The sequence below is a fragment of the Pelophylax lessonae genome, assembly GCF_965119305.1.
Source record: "Pelophylax lessonae genome assembly, chromosome: 7".
Lineage (NCBI taxonomy): Eukaryota > Metazoa > Chordata > Amphibia > Anura > Ranidae > Pelophylax > Pelophylax lessonae.
Window position 1 is genome coordinate 222,385,159 of NC_138774.1, and position 14,068 is coordinate 222,399,226.

The following is a 14,068-nucleotide window of genomic DNA, read 5'->3' on the forward strand; positions in this document are numbered from 1 at the left end:
TAGTAATTTATTCCAAGCATCAACTACCCCTACAGTAAAATAATACTTTCTAAGATTTGTTTTCAACTTTCCTCCAGTTAGTTTAAGGTCATGTCCCCATGTTTTTGATTTTGGTTTCATACTTAAAAAAATGCCCTCCTAAACCTTATTCACCCCCTTGATGTATTTAAAGGTTTAAATCATGTCTCCCCTTTCCCTTCCTTTGTCCAGACTGTACATCATTGATGTGCACAGCCTATTGTATTAGTGTGTGCACCTCAAAGCACAAACACATGCGTGTATATCAGCAGAGGAGTGGGTGGTGTCAGTAGAGCAGAGACTGGTGTCAGTCTGGAAGTGGATGGTGTCATATTTGTGTCAGTAGGGCAGTGGATGGTGTCATAGTTTTTATTTTTATTATTTTTTTAAATATTTTTTATTTTATTTTTTTTATTATTTTTTACAATATTATTATTATTTTTTTTCAAACATATTTTAGGAGCCCTGTTTGGGGGGGCTTTGGTGAAATATTAAGGGTCTAAACAGAGAAAGGGAGTGAGGACAGAGTTTCTCCAGTCCCTTTCTCTGCAGCCTCAGCTGCACTGGACAGTGAATGAATGGGAAGTGCTCTGTGCTGAGCGGCTTCCTGTTTATTCACAAACTGAAGCATAGTAAACATAGTTTACTATGTTTTAGTTAAGAATAAACACAGGAAAGATTGGTACAGATCATTTTCTGTGTTCATTCATTCATCTATGCCGATACTAGTCATCAACAAAAAATAAAGATATTAAAAAGAGTAAATTTTAATTTTTTCATAGAAGAGAATGTAAAAAAACAAACATTCTAAAAACATGTATACAGTCCTGCCAACATTTGTCATGCAGTCAACAGAACCCAGAGAGAAGGTGGTATTAACGCGTTTCACCCAGATGTGGGCTTCTTCGGGATACACTTGAGGTTTGTATAATGTATTTAACTGATAAATAAACAATATATAATATTTTAATCATTACACGGTAGACTACCAAAAATATTCAGCATACATCGGAATAACAATATAGAAAACATAAAAAATAAAGTATCATAGGAGAAAAAACACATCCACATGCAAGAAAAAAGAAAACAAAAAAAAAGGGGAGAGGGAGAGTGGGGAAGTGTGGTAATTGTGTGAATGACACTGAATTTGTCAGGGAGGGTGGACAAACTGGGGAGGATAAAGAAAAAAGCACGTGAGCACACAAGTTCCCTGGACACTCACCCCCATATGGGTGAAAAAAACAGAAAAGTTATACAGAAGCTGATTTATCAAGGTTGGTACATGTCCAAAAAATGATAAAAGAAAACAGCAGCTACTAAGTGTAAAACATATATGTTAGATATATGTAAATAAAAAAACAGAAGGAAAGGGGATGGAGAAGGGAAAGAGAAAGAAAAACAAGAAAAGGGGATACAAACGATGAAAAATAGAAAAGGGGGTGGGGGGTGAGATTTAATACCCACATGGCCAGCTTACCAGGAAAGAAAAATCATAAAATTTCTCTGACACAAGAAGGCACGCGAGTCAAAGGCCAGTGGCCTGAAGCATAGCCATAGATAGGGAGCGTTATCACAGCCTTAAAGCGGTAGTATACCGCTTTTTGCCACTTTTAACTACAGGTAAGCCCATAATAAGGCTTACCTGTAGGTACAATTAATATCTCCAAAACCGGCACAGTTTAGGAGATATTTGCACTGCATGAAGCCGCTCACGCGAGCGGCGCATGCACTTTGAAGGTCCGGTAGACCTTTAGCTTTCCTTGCCAGGAGTTTGCCGGAAAATGAATGCGCGGGAGTGACGTCATCGTGGCTCCGACCAATCACAGCGCCGGAGCCGCCAAACCCGGAAGAGACGCAGAGGGATCATGTCAGCTCCCACAGCGGTGTCCAGGGGTCCGTGACGGGGCTTCGTTCTAAGGTAAGTAATTCATAATGAGCTAGTTTTTTTTTTTTTTTTAAGGTTTACAACCGCTTTAAGGATACCACCAATCAGCAAATATGGGTCAAAATGATATCAGCTGTCTATAAGAGAAAAAGGAGTGAACTGATTCTAACTAATTGAGAGTCTCTGCACCACACTAAGAGCAGAGCCATATGCCTCCAAAGCCTCCTCCCACACATCTCCATGGATCTTGTTCCATTGGATAATATTGGATGAACTGTCATGATTGGCTCCCAAAAGCTGTGTACGAACATTCAGATTATCATATGATCATATAATTATATATATATAATTATCGTATACGATTTGGTATGATTTTCTGATCAGTGAACGGGTGGCTAAATGTACACCTCCACTGTATCTAAAGCCTCGTACACACTTGACAAAAATTGGACGAAATATCCTCAGTTTTTTCTCTCTCATGCTCAGCGGTCATAACCGTTTTTAGTTGACAGTGTATAAATGTTCACGAAATTTCTCGTCTGTTTTTTTTTTTTTTTTTTTTGGGACATTTGTTCCTAGACTTCCGGGTCGTCAGCAACTTCAGATCATGCGCAGTCTTTCGTATCCGATTTTTTTGCGGAAGTACTGCATACACATTAAACGAAAATTGGTCGTCTGGGGACGGACGATAACAATTTTGGTGTTTGTCCCTCTGTTTTTTTTTCGTTGAAAATGTCGGCATCGGCTGCTGAAAGTTGTGTACACACTAGCCGAAAATCGTACAATTTTACCTCGGAAGGGAATTTTCGGCAGATTTTCTACTAGTGTGTACCCCACTTAAGGACACAGCATAGCAACCCTTGGATAGCAGCATTGTCCACCTATGGTGAGGGTGGTGTTAGATTGACTTGTAGATGTTGATTAACGTTATATAAGTGGCCAAAAAAACTAAAGACCAACTACAGATAACTCATTTTAAGCAGTTACAGCAACAGTATTTTTTCTTTTTAGATTAAAGGTTTTACATCAGTGAATAAACCTTTTTTATTGGTTGAACAAGATGGACTTTTTTTCAACTAGACTAACTATGTAACTATGTATGTAAAAGCTGATTGACCATTGTAAGGACCACTGTCAGTGTTAAACGGTTTGTCTCAACTGCCACTTTTGCTGGACTTTTGCTGGACTTTTGCTGGAATTACTGGTTGGATCACCAGGTAAAAATAAAGGGGGAAAAAAAAATGAAAACTAACCACATCTAAAGCCCCGCACACACGCAACGATTATCGGCCGACCGATCGGCCGACTTTTGTCCAAGTTGTGTTTTGTTGGTTGGAATGTGCCTAGACTGCACACAAATTTTCTCGGCCAACAAAAATCTACTTCAGAAGTGATGTCATGTGTTGGTTAGTTTTCTTTGTGTTTTTTCTTCACTGAGCATGCCCAGACTTGCTCATCAGATTTTTCCCTGTCGAAATCTGTACTGACTGCAGGAAAATCGGCCGTTGTGTTGACGGCCAACAAAAATTTTATAGTCTGCACACCAGATTTTTTTCGGCCGAAAAGTCGGAGTTGGTTGTCGGAAGCATCATACTAACAAGCCGAAAATCGGCAGATCGGACGTTAGCCGAAAATTCCCTGCCAATTTTCGACGCGTGTGTACGGGGCTTAAGACCTCGTAAACTGGAATATATTTCAAATTTGTTTTTGGGTTTAGATAGGCGTTTATTCAACCCAAGACTTTGATGAGGTACTAAGAATAAAAGGCATAATATAGGACTAGAGAAGATGTACTGTAGCACAGCTCAGAGTAAAATCAAGGACATTTTCAAGGACAAAGAGTAAACTTTTACTATCAATAGGAACCTATAGGTGTATCTGACCCATCCCCTCCTAATTAGTTACTGGGTGGCCTCACCGACCAGTAAGGAGATTAATGATGAGTTGTTGGCAGTCACTGACTTTTTAGATGAAGTCAATATTTGCATATGACTGCCAATGCATTCTAGGGTACTTTAGGACTCCCTGGGCACTTTAGAAGAAAGATGGAACTGCATCCAGATGTCTGAGATTACTCACTTTTCAACCCATACAGGTAAGTAAGGAGATTAATGACGAGTTGTTGGCAGTCACTGACTTTTTAGATGAAGTCAATATTTGCATATCACTGCCAATGCATTCTAGGGTGCTTTAGGACTCCCTGGGCACTTTAGAAGAAAGATGGAACTGCATTCAGATGTCTGCCTTTACAGGTACAGAGATTACTCACTTTTCAACCCATACAGGTACATGTGCCTTTATTAATTACAGGTATTTGTAAAAAAAATTAAAAAAAATTAAGAGCATGTCCCATACTTATCAACAAAAGGAGCTGGCACAGAAACAGCATGGCGCCCACTGAAATGATCTTACAAGGCAGGGACAGACAACAGATTATATTAAAATCCAATTTAAGGGATTGGCTAGGTTTCATATAAGCAGCACCGGAAACCAAGGGCCACTTCATATATGAATATTTTTCTGAGATGTAATGAATATTCTTTTTTACTGCAATTAAAAGCAGGGGCTGCCAAATATTAAAAGTCTATGTAGCCAGTTCAGATCATGTTCTGCTTTACACTGAAATGAAACATCATTTTTCTGCTGCTTAATGCACATTTCCAGGACCCGTAGGAATAGATGGTAGCATGATAACGTCTGTTAACACATGTTAGAAGCCTTTACTATATGGTGAATGGAAAAAGGTGAGTTTTAAAAATTATATTGCAATTATTTAAAAAAATGCTGCAAATATTGTACATTAACATGATTTTAAAATGCAAAACCTCATACTAAATACATCACTGTGCGTGCATAGATGTGAATTAGCCATTAATGCTAAAATATATAAATATAAATATATATATATATATATATATATATATATATATATATATATATATATATTTATTTATTTATTTATTTTCTAAACGGGCATTTCCTATTCAAATGTTCATGAGCTGTCACAGGGCAACTAACAATGTACAACGTGCAGTAATTAAAGGCTACCAATCATAAATGATCTTTCACTGTCCTGTTTTGAAAGGTGAGGGTTGATTGGTTAATAGTTGTTACTGATCGTTAAACATCACTAGGGTTCTCTGCACTGCATTATAAAATATGCCTTAATCCCTGGAAATGACAGGATATGGGGCCACTAAATTTTAGGAGAACATGTTAAAATAAGCATATGGAAGCTGCCACTGTTAATTTGATTTTTTTTAAAGTACATGCTCTGATTTCATTACTCAGTTATAACTTATCAGACTTCACTGCCTGCATGCTTGTTCCAGAGGATCAGCATGACAGCCCCAGAGACTGAACCTTTAATGACCAAATTTATGACAACTTTCATGTTTCTATCCTCACAGGTTGTCCTTTGAAAGATGATTTATCCTAAATAAATATAACAATTGAGTTTATCTATTTTTATATATCCTATCCCTGGGTTTCACATTATATTAATAAATGCTAAGGAGGTGAGTGCATCCAACTGGATCATGGCGCCTGCTATCTCAGGCTGGGGAGAGGTTGATGTCATGTTTTCAACTGAACTCCTAGACAGTAAGTCAACTATGCATAAAATATATATATGTGATACATGTATAATATATATAAATATATATATATATATATATATATATATATAAGATCATTTATGATTGGTGGCCTTTAATTACTGCACGTTGTACATTGTTAGTTGCCCTGTGACAGCTCATGAGCATTTGAAAAGGAAATGCCCATTTAGAAAATATATATATATATATATATATATATATATATATATATATATATATATATATATATGTGTGTGTGTAAATTTGTTTTTTTTAACCTTTTCAGAAAATAGATAGTAACAATATTAATACCAAAAATAATTAAAAAAAAGGTTTTATTATTAGTATTATATATATATATACATATAATACTAATAATAAAACCTTTTTTTTAAATTATTATTGTTATTATTATTGTTCTCTGAAATCTGTTTATATAATCTGTTTTCTGAAAAGGTTAAAAAAGCTAATTTTTTTCTGTGAATGCAAACACAAATCTGCATAAGTAAGGAAAAAAAAAATATATATATATATGTTTTTTTTTTCCTGCCTGTTACCCATTTCAAGTTAATTCTTCTCCTGAATGAAACAACAGAGGAATGCTGACAATTTAATTTGCTTGGCATGCCATATTTTAATGATCGCATTTCACATAAAAAAATTTTAGGTGCCCCTCGAGCGGCTAGTTATATGTCAGACAGTGCAACCAGCTTTCTTACTGAATACCTACTATGAAAAAAAATCTATTACTAGAATGCTAATTAAAAAGCAAAACATAATGTTTTTCTAACAGTTAAAGTGTTTGTAAATCCAGACGATGAGCTTCTCTTATTTGTTTCTTTTCAGCCTGTTAAATATACCAATAATAGTGTTATGTTATGTCTGTTTGACAGGTGCAAAAAATATCTATTGATCCTGCCAAAAATCTAGTGAGATAACTTCCTCTACTGTCTGCCTATGCTGTTAGCAGTTATTGTTTCCAGCTTTCTCTGTTCACTACAGAACACCCCCCCCCCCCCACCCTTATAGGGAAGAAAAGGTTCTCCATGTTCTTCAGTCCCATCCTAGGTGACAACGCTGCTCATCTATTGGTACAGTACAGAGAGTAAGCATTGTCACCCTAGGACGGGAAGTGTGTTACTGGCAGGATCACCAGATGAAAATAAAGGCAGCAAAATGAAGAAAAGAAAAACGAATGCAGCCGCCACATCTAAGGACTGATAAGCTGCAATTTATTACATTTTTATTTTTTCTGCGTTTACATAAACTTTAAGGGCAAATAAAGTCTGTGTTCTATAAAACAAAGCAGGTATGTATGTACGCTACACACTGGTTTGTACCTATAAAATATGACTGCACACATATAATTACAACTAACAGAAGCCATTTCTTCATCTATTTTTAAATACACTGTAACAGTATATATATATATCCAAAAAGAGTCATCTGCAATCCTATATGTCATTTGCTTCTGATAGAGTCACTTTATTCTTTGGAACAAATATATTTTTATCCACATAACTGTTATTTGGCCCCAGACAGATGGCACTAAGTAAGTTTTCCCAAATAAAGTCTCTGTGTTCTGTTACCACCAGCAATGGATTTCCTCTTTCTATCCTTTCCTATTGCTGTGAAAGTGCAGACCCCGGTTATGACCCAGTGAGAGCGCAGAGTGGGTTATAGCTCATAAAATAATGATTGTATATAGGGGAGTGGAGGTAGTAAGTGAAAATGTAAGAGAGTGTTCAATGCATTATTTATTGTAAAACAAGGTGTACAAATATCCCTTTAAGGGAAGGAAGAGCAACCAGCAATGAAAGAACTAGAAGTTTCAGCATGCTCCGCCAGCTCATGCTTGGCGTGTATAGAAGATTCTACTTTATGGTGATCAGTAAATACATTTCTTTCATTGTTGTTGGCTCCAGTAGATAATATCTAATAATATAATATAATATAATATAATATCTATACATCTCTCAGGAGAGCCGAGGGAATGGCAAACACATTACTGCTCAATGTTAACCCCTTAACTGCCGGACCTGGAACAAGATGTAGTGTAAAAAAATGTACAAGCTAGTGTAAAAAATAATATGTATGCATAAAATAAATAAACACATGTGTATCTGTATCTATCTATCTATCTATCTATCTATCTATCTATCTATCTATCTATCTATCTATCTATCTATCTATCTATCTATCCATTCATTCATTATCTATCTATCTATCTATCTATCTATCTATCTATCTATCTATCTATCTATCTATCTATCTATCTATCTATCTATCTATCTATCTATCTATCGTAGTAATAACTAATTAGTTACATGAGTCTTATAGCATTTATGAGAACTTTTATGAATGAGTATCCATCCACCCATCATCTATCTATCTACTGTAGTAATAACTTTCCAATTATTTACTTTGGCCTTATAGCATTCTTAGGTACTTTCATGACTATGAGTATCTATCTATCTATCTATCTATCTATCTATCTATCTATCTATCTATCTATCTATCTATCTATCTATCTATCTATCTATCTATCTATCTATCCACCTTGATTGGTCTCTTTCTTCTGTCTTCTGAGTATCTCTCTCTATATATGTCACTATCCATGCATTTCCTTCCTATACATTATCAGTCATTGCAGTATATTTTTGAAGGCCCAATTCTTTTTTGTATTCTGTAAGGATGCCACCGTTTTATTGTAATACCACATGCGGTGTAATCACCCCCTCCGTCTCTCTGGCACATAGCATTACTGAGCCTGATTCAAGCTGTTAGCGTTTTGTAAATAATAGCGCACAAATGACGCCGCTGGTCAGTAGCGTATGGAGTCATCGTGACAGCTGAGAAAGTTTAGCTTCTGCTGCCCTCTCTCCCTCCAAGCTCCATTCATCAGGCTGAATTTTGCCGGTGACATATAAATTTTCAGCAGGCATTATTAGATGCCAGCCAGGCATACACTGGAAGCAGAGGATCGATCCCTGTTCCCTCCTTTTAGGAGAACTTACTCACCACTGGGGACTGATAAGCAAAGTATTGTGAACACAAAATTAGATTGTAACCCGAGTCTCCTTCTATGTTTTTTTTTTTTCTTTTTCTTGTATTGACTGAATATTTTTTGTAGACATCTTTTCTTCCATTAACCTTTTCCTGCCATCAAACACCAGTTAGAGTCACCTAAAAAGAATCTTTTATATGCAGCGCAAGACTGCACTAATGTAAAATATCGGAAACAATGTAAACTTTGTGTTTTCTTTCTTTATATGCACAGTGCTGGGGCTGAGTGATAAACAGTGGAAAACAGTTTTGACGTCTTCATGATGATGATGAAGAAAGAGAATAAGAAAGATATCAATGTGTCGTGTAAATGTGTCATGTGTGCCATAAGCTAACACTTAAATCTGTCAGATGACAGAATCTCTCTAGGAATTTACTGCACAGGTTACTAAGATTCCCATCGAATAAATCTCCTTCATGGAAACCAACCTTTATATTTTACAAAGCTGCCCTTTAGGCCTCTAAAGAGACATATCCAGGGATGGAATTAACTGATTGCACAGTATAGAATGTTCTCTGGGTATAAGCTGTTCTTTTAGGTTTACTATGATGAATTGATTTTGACATTTTTTATTGTCTTATATTTATGGTTTGTATGCAGGGAACTAGCTTGACTTTTATAGGGAAGATGATGCTGGAAGTACGGCTTCCTGAAAAGTTCCGTGCCTTCCAGACTCTGTTCTTCTGAGCTGAGAGATTCATTCCCCTCAGCCGGGAGCCTGATTACAGAGTTAAATCATATAAATATTTTAAATGTGACACACATTCCTGGAGGAGTGATTTATTATTATGCAGAAGAATTAGGTAGTATTTTAGGAATTGGACAGATTTATGGAACCTAGAAGATTACATATTTGCATTATTATCTCTGCATCTATCTATCTATCTATCTATCTATCTATCTATCTATCTATCTATCTATCTATCTATCTATCTATCTATCTATCTATCTATCTATCTATCTATCTACAACACATAAAGTATGTTTCCATCTATCCATATGTTTATCTATCTATTCAATTATCTACCACCTATCTACCTGTATAGATATTCAACCAATATCTATCTATCTATCTATCTATCTATCTATCTATCTATCTATCTATCTATCTATCTAACTATATATCTATTCAATTACCTACCTATATAGATATCCAACCAATATCTATCTATCTATCTATCTATCTATCTATCTATCTATCTATCTATCTATCTATCTATCTATCTATCTATCTATCTATCTGCATTGATATCCAACCAATATCTATCTACCCCATTGTCTATCCATCTATCTATTCAATTATCTAACTATCTACTTATATAGATATCCAACCAATATTTATCTATCTATCTATCTATCACCTACCTATATAGATATCCAACCAATATCTATCTATCTATCTATCTATCTATCTATCTATCTATCTATCTATCTATCTATCTATCTATCTATCTATCTATCTATCTATCTATCTATCTATCTATCTACATCCATATCCAGCCAATATCTATTACCCCATTGTCTATCTATCTATTATATTATCTAACTATCTATCTAAATAGATATCCAACCAATATCTATCTATCTATCTATCTATCTATCTATCTATCTATCTATCTATCTATCTATCTATCTATCTATCTATCTATCTATCTACCTAACTATCTAGCTATCTTGCATGCATTCTATCTAGCTATCTACTATTTATAATCTATCTATCTATCTATCTATCTATCTATCTATCTATCTATCTATCTATCTATCTATCTATCTATCTATCTATCTATCTATCTATCTATCTATCTATCTATCTATCTATCTATCCCCCCACATAGTAATAGTGAGAAGCTGTGGTGGGGGTGTGTGGTACACAGAGGGTGCTGCTAATAGTTTAGAAAACTCAGAGAGCAGCAGAAATGACTGTACTGAAAGGAGGAATGCAAATCAGAATATGTAATAAAATAGCTTAATATGCAGATCAAGTAGCAGAGCCGCTGTTTATTTGTCAATCTGGAGAGAATCTGCTTGCACTGCAAATGTTTCTATGAACTGATCCACTAGCAGTAGGAAAGCTCCCATACAAACTAATCTGATATTACAGCTATAGCCTGGCTGCATGTGTGTAATGTGGAGACTACAATCCCCTCATTACAAAGTCCGCTGTTTATATCCTGAGCCCCATTCACATCACATTCCTCTAAATCAGGTGCAGGTAACTTATGCCTGCCAGGGAAGGGCTGGCTTGCTGTTCTGGGTTTGTGTACACCTCTTGGCGGCTAAAGAGTTAAATACAAATTTAAAGGGCCCTGGACTTGCCAGTTTTTTAATGACTGGTGGATAGTGCATAGATGTGTAAATCATTAATGACACTATCAATCTATCTATCTTATAATATATATATATATATATATATATATATATATACATATATATGTGTCTGCCTTTCCATTGTATTTGTATTTGGTTTTCGCAGCTTGCACTCTGCACACAGGACCCATTGAAAACAAACTCCAATAACTTACTGGACCTTTACTTTACAACAGTGCCTAATAAATTAAAATGAAGTTTGGATAGCAGTTACGAAATAAAGGCTGCTTTATTTTATTGCTTTTTTACTCCTTTACCTAATACACCTACCTGCTAATGCATTTAATAAACAGGTGAATGTATATGAGTTTTAATACACAATGCTCCAAAAACATCACCAGTAGCTCTATTGTGGAAAAATGTAATGCTTTGGATATAACTTTTAAAACTTCATACTAATGAAAAATGCATGTCTTCCGTTTAGGGCACGTTTATATTACAAAGATATTTTAGATATTTTATCTATTTTGTGCTGCCCATAGACTATGTATACAGCCAATGATAGATAGATAGATAGATAGATAGATAGATAGATAGATAGATAGATAGATAGATAGATAGATAGATAGATAGATAGATAGATAGATAGATAGATAGATAGCAATGTGCAACTGGAAATAACTGACAGATGGACAAATATGAGATAGATGCCCATTAGTGCAAGATCTAAAGGGATGTAACCCAAATCTATTACATGCAGATAATACAGATATTTAATCAGTTTTTGTGCTACCTGTATATTATGTATACAGCCAGGGTGCATAGATAGATAGATAGATAGATAGATAGATAGATAGATAGATAGATAGATAGATAGATAGATAGATAGATAGATAGATAGATAGATAGATAGATAGATAGATAATGAAAAGGATACTTGTCAGGTAGACAAGTATGAGATAAATGTCTATCTAGGACTTTGAATATTCCATTGATACAGTTGGCACTGCAGCATGTGCTCCAAACTCTCATTATGTGCTGGAAGCCCAAAAAGTTGGCAAAAAAGAGACTCTAGTCCAGGATCAGTGAAACCAACAGAGAGCAGAGTAATCTCAGATTACTATAAATACAGTAATCCAAGTACATGTAAATGTAGTTTTCTGCTATGAGAAGAGGATGGGTGATGGGGGCCATGGACACTCCAGAAGGTACCAGGTGAACTATGGAAGGGTGTATGAATGTGGGATCTTCAGTGCCAGAGAGTGGATTGACCTGTGTCCTCCACATCAAATGTCCATCTTCATGTCATGCTCCAATCTTCAAGTCCTGTGCCCTCTCTCATGACCTGTGCCCGCCATGTCCTATGCCATCATGCATGCCCTGTGCCCTCCATGTACTATGCTCATCTTCATTTCCTGTGTCCACCTTCATACCTCTTTTGCCCACATCCATGTAGTGTGCCCATCTTTATGCCCTGAGTCCTTCTTTATGTCCTGTGCTCATCTTCAATTCCTATGCCCACCTTTATCCCCTGCACCCTAATTCATGTCCTGTGCCCACCATGCCCTAAGACTTCCTTCATGTCTTGTGCCCACCATGTCCTGTACCCTCATTTATGTCCTGTGCCCACCATATCCTGTACCATTCTTCATGTTCCATGCCCACAATGTCCCATGTCCACCTTCATGTCCTGTGTCTACCTTCATGTCTCTTTTGCCCACTTCCATGCACTGTGCTCACCTGTATGCCCTGAGTCCTCTTTAATGTCTTGTGCTTATCTTTATCTCCTGCACCCTCCTTCATGTCCTGTGCCCAGCATGTCCTGTACCCTCATTCATGTCCTGTGCCCACCATGTCCTGTATCCTTCCTAATGCTCTGTGCCCACCTTGTCCTATGTCCACCTTCATGTCCTGTGTCCACCTTCATGTCTCTTTTACCCACTTCCATACCCTGTGCTCACCTTTATGCCCTGAGTCCTCTTATGTCTTGTGCTCATCTTCAAGTCCCATGCCCTCCTTTATCTCCTGCACCTTCCATGTTCTCTGTCCACCATGGCTTAAGTCCTGTGCCCACCATGTCTGTCCTGTGCCCACCGTGTCCTAAACCCTCTGACATGTCCTGCGCCCACCATGTCCTGTACCCTCCTTGATGTCCTGTGCTCACCATGTCCTATGTCCACCTTCATTCCTCTTTTGCCCACCTTTATGCCCTATGCTTATCTTCAAGTCCCCTGCCCACCTTGATCTCCTGCACCCTCCTTCATGTCCTGTGCCCACCATGCCCTAAGCCCTCTGTCATGTCCTGTACCCACCAAGTCCTATGCCTTTCTTCATGTCCTGTACCCACCAAGTCCTATGCCTTTCTTCATGTCCTGTACCCACCAAGTCCTATGCCTTTCTTCATGTCCTGTACCCACCAAGTCCTATGCCTTTCTTCATGTCCTGTACCCACCATGTCCTGTACCCTCATTCATGTCTCTTTTGCCCACTTCCATGCCCTGAGCCCCCCCCTAATGTCCTGTGCTCACCTTCAGGTCCCATGCCCACCTTGATCTCCTTCATGCCCCTCCATGCCCAGCACCCCCCCTATGCCCGGCTCACCTGAGGATGCCAGGTCCGGAGGGGTCCCATAGCCGGGCTCTCGTTCAGCTCACATCCACAGAGCGGCGGGTCCCCGGCAGCCACAAGTAAACTTTTGTTTTTCTCGGTGTCCGGTGTAAAGTCCAACTCCGAGCAGGACGGCGGAGCTCCCCTCCCCAGTGACAGCCAGGGGCAGATGGCGAGAGGCTTTGTGAAATCTCCGTGCCGCTCCAAGTTAATGCTGGAAGATAAATCCCTCAGCCATCACTTCCAATCACCGGAACACACACCAATCCGCTTCCCTTAAAGGGACGGCCGGGCTGAGCAAACAGGGAGAGCCGCGAGCCGGAGTCAGGAGGATCGGCGTCTGCGATCAGCACCACGCTGTGCGGACAGCTCCCGGGACGCCACGCCCCCCGCCACACCCCACACTGACAGCAGGGCGTGGCCTTCCCCTCCCCGAGAGGACTCTTCATTCCTCCATCAGATCGCAGCGCACACAGGGGACCGTCCGCCGGAGACATTCATCAATCCCGGCCCGGAGCCTGGAGATGGATCAACTTTCTTTTCCCTGCATTTCCTTTCTGCTGAATGCAGATTAAACAATACCTTTCC

General features: G+C 38.0%; 1 protein-coding gene across 1 annotated transcript in view; it reads right to left on the bottom strand.

Moving 5' to 3' along the window:
- The window catches only part of NTNG2 (netrin G2), a 216,132-nt gene extending 202,401 nt beyond the window's left edge, over nt 1-13,731 (bottom strand). The window contains exon 1 of the mRNA XM_082263920.1: nt 13,475-13,731. The gene's annotated coding sequence lies outside the window, so the exon portion shown is untranslated. The remainder of the gene's footprint in view (nt 1-13,474) is intronic.
- Between the last annotated feature and the right edge of the window lie 337 nt (nt 13,732-14,068).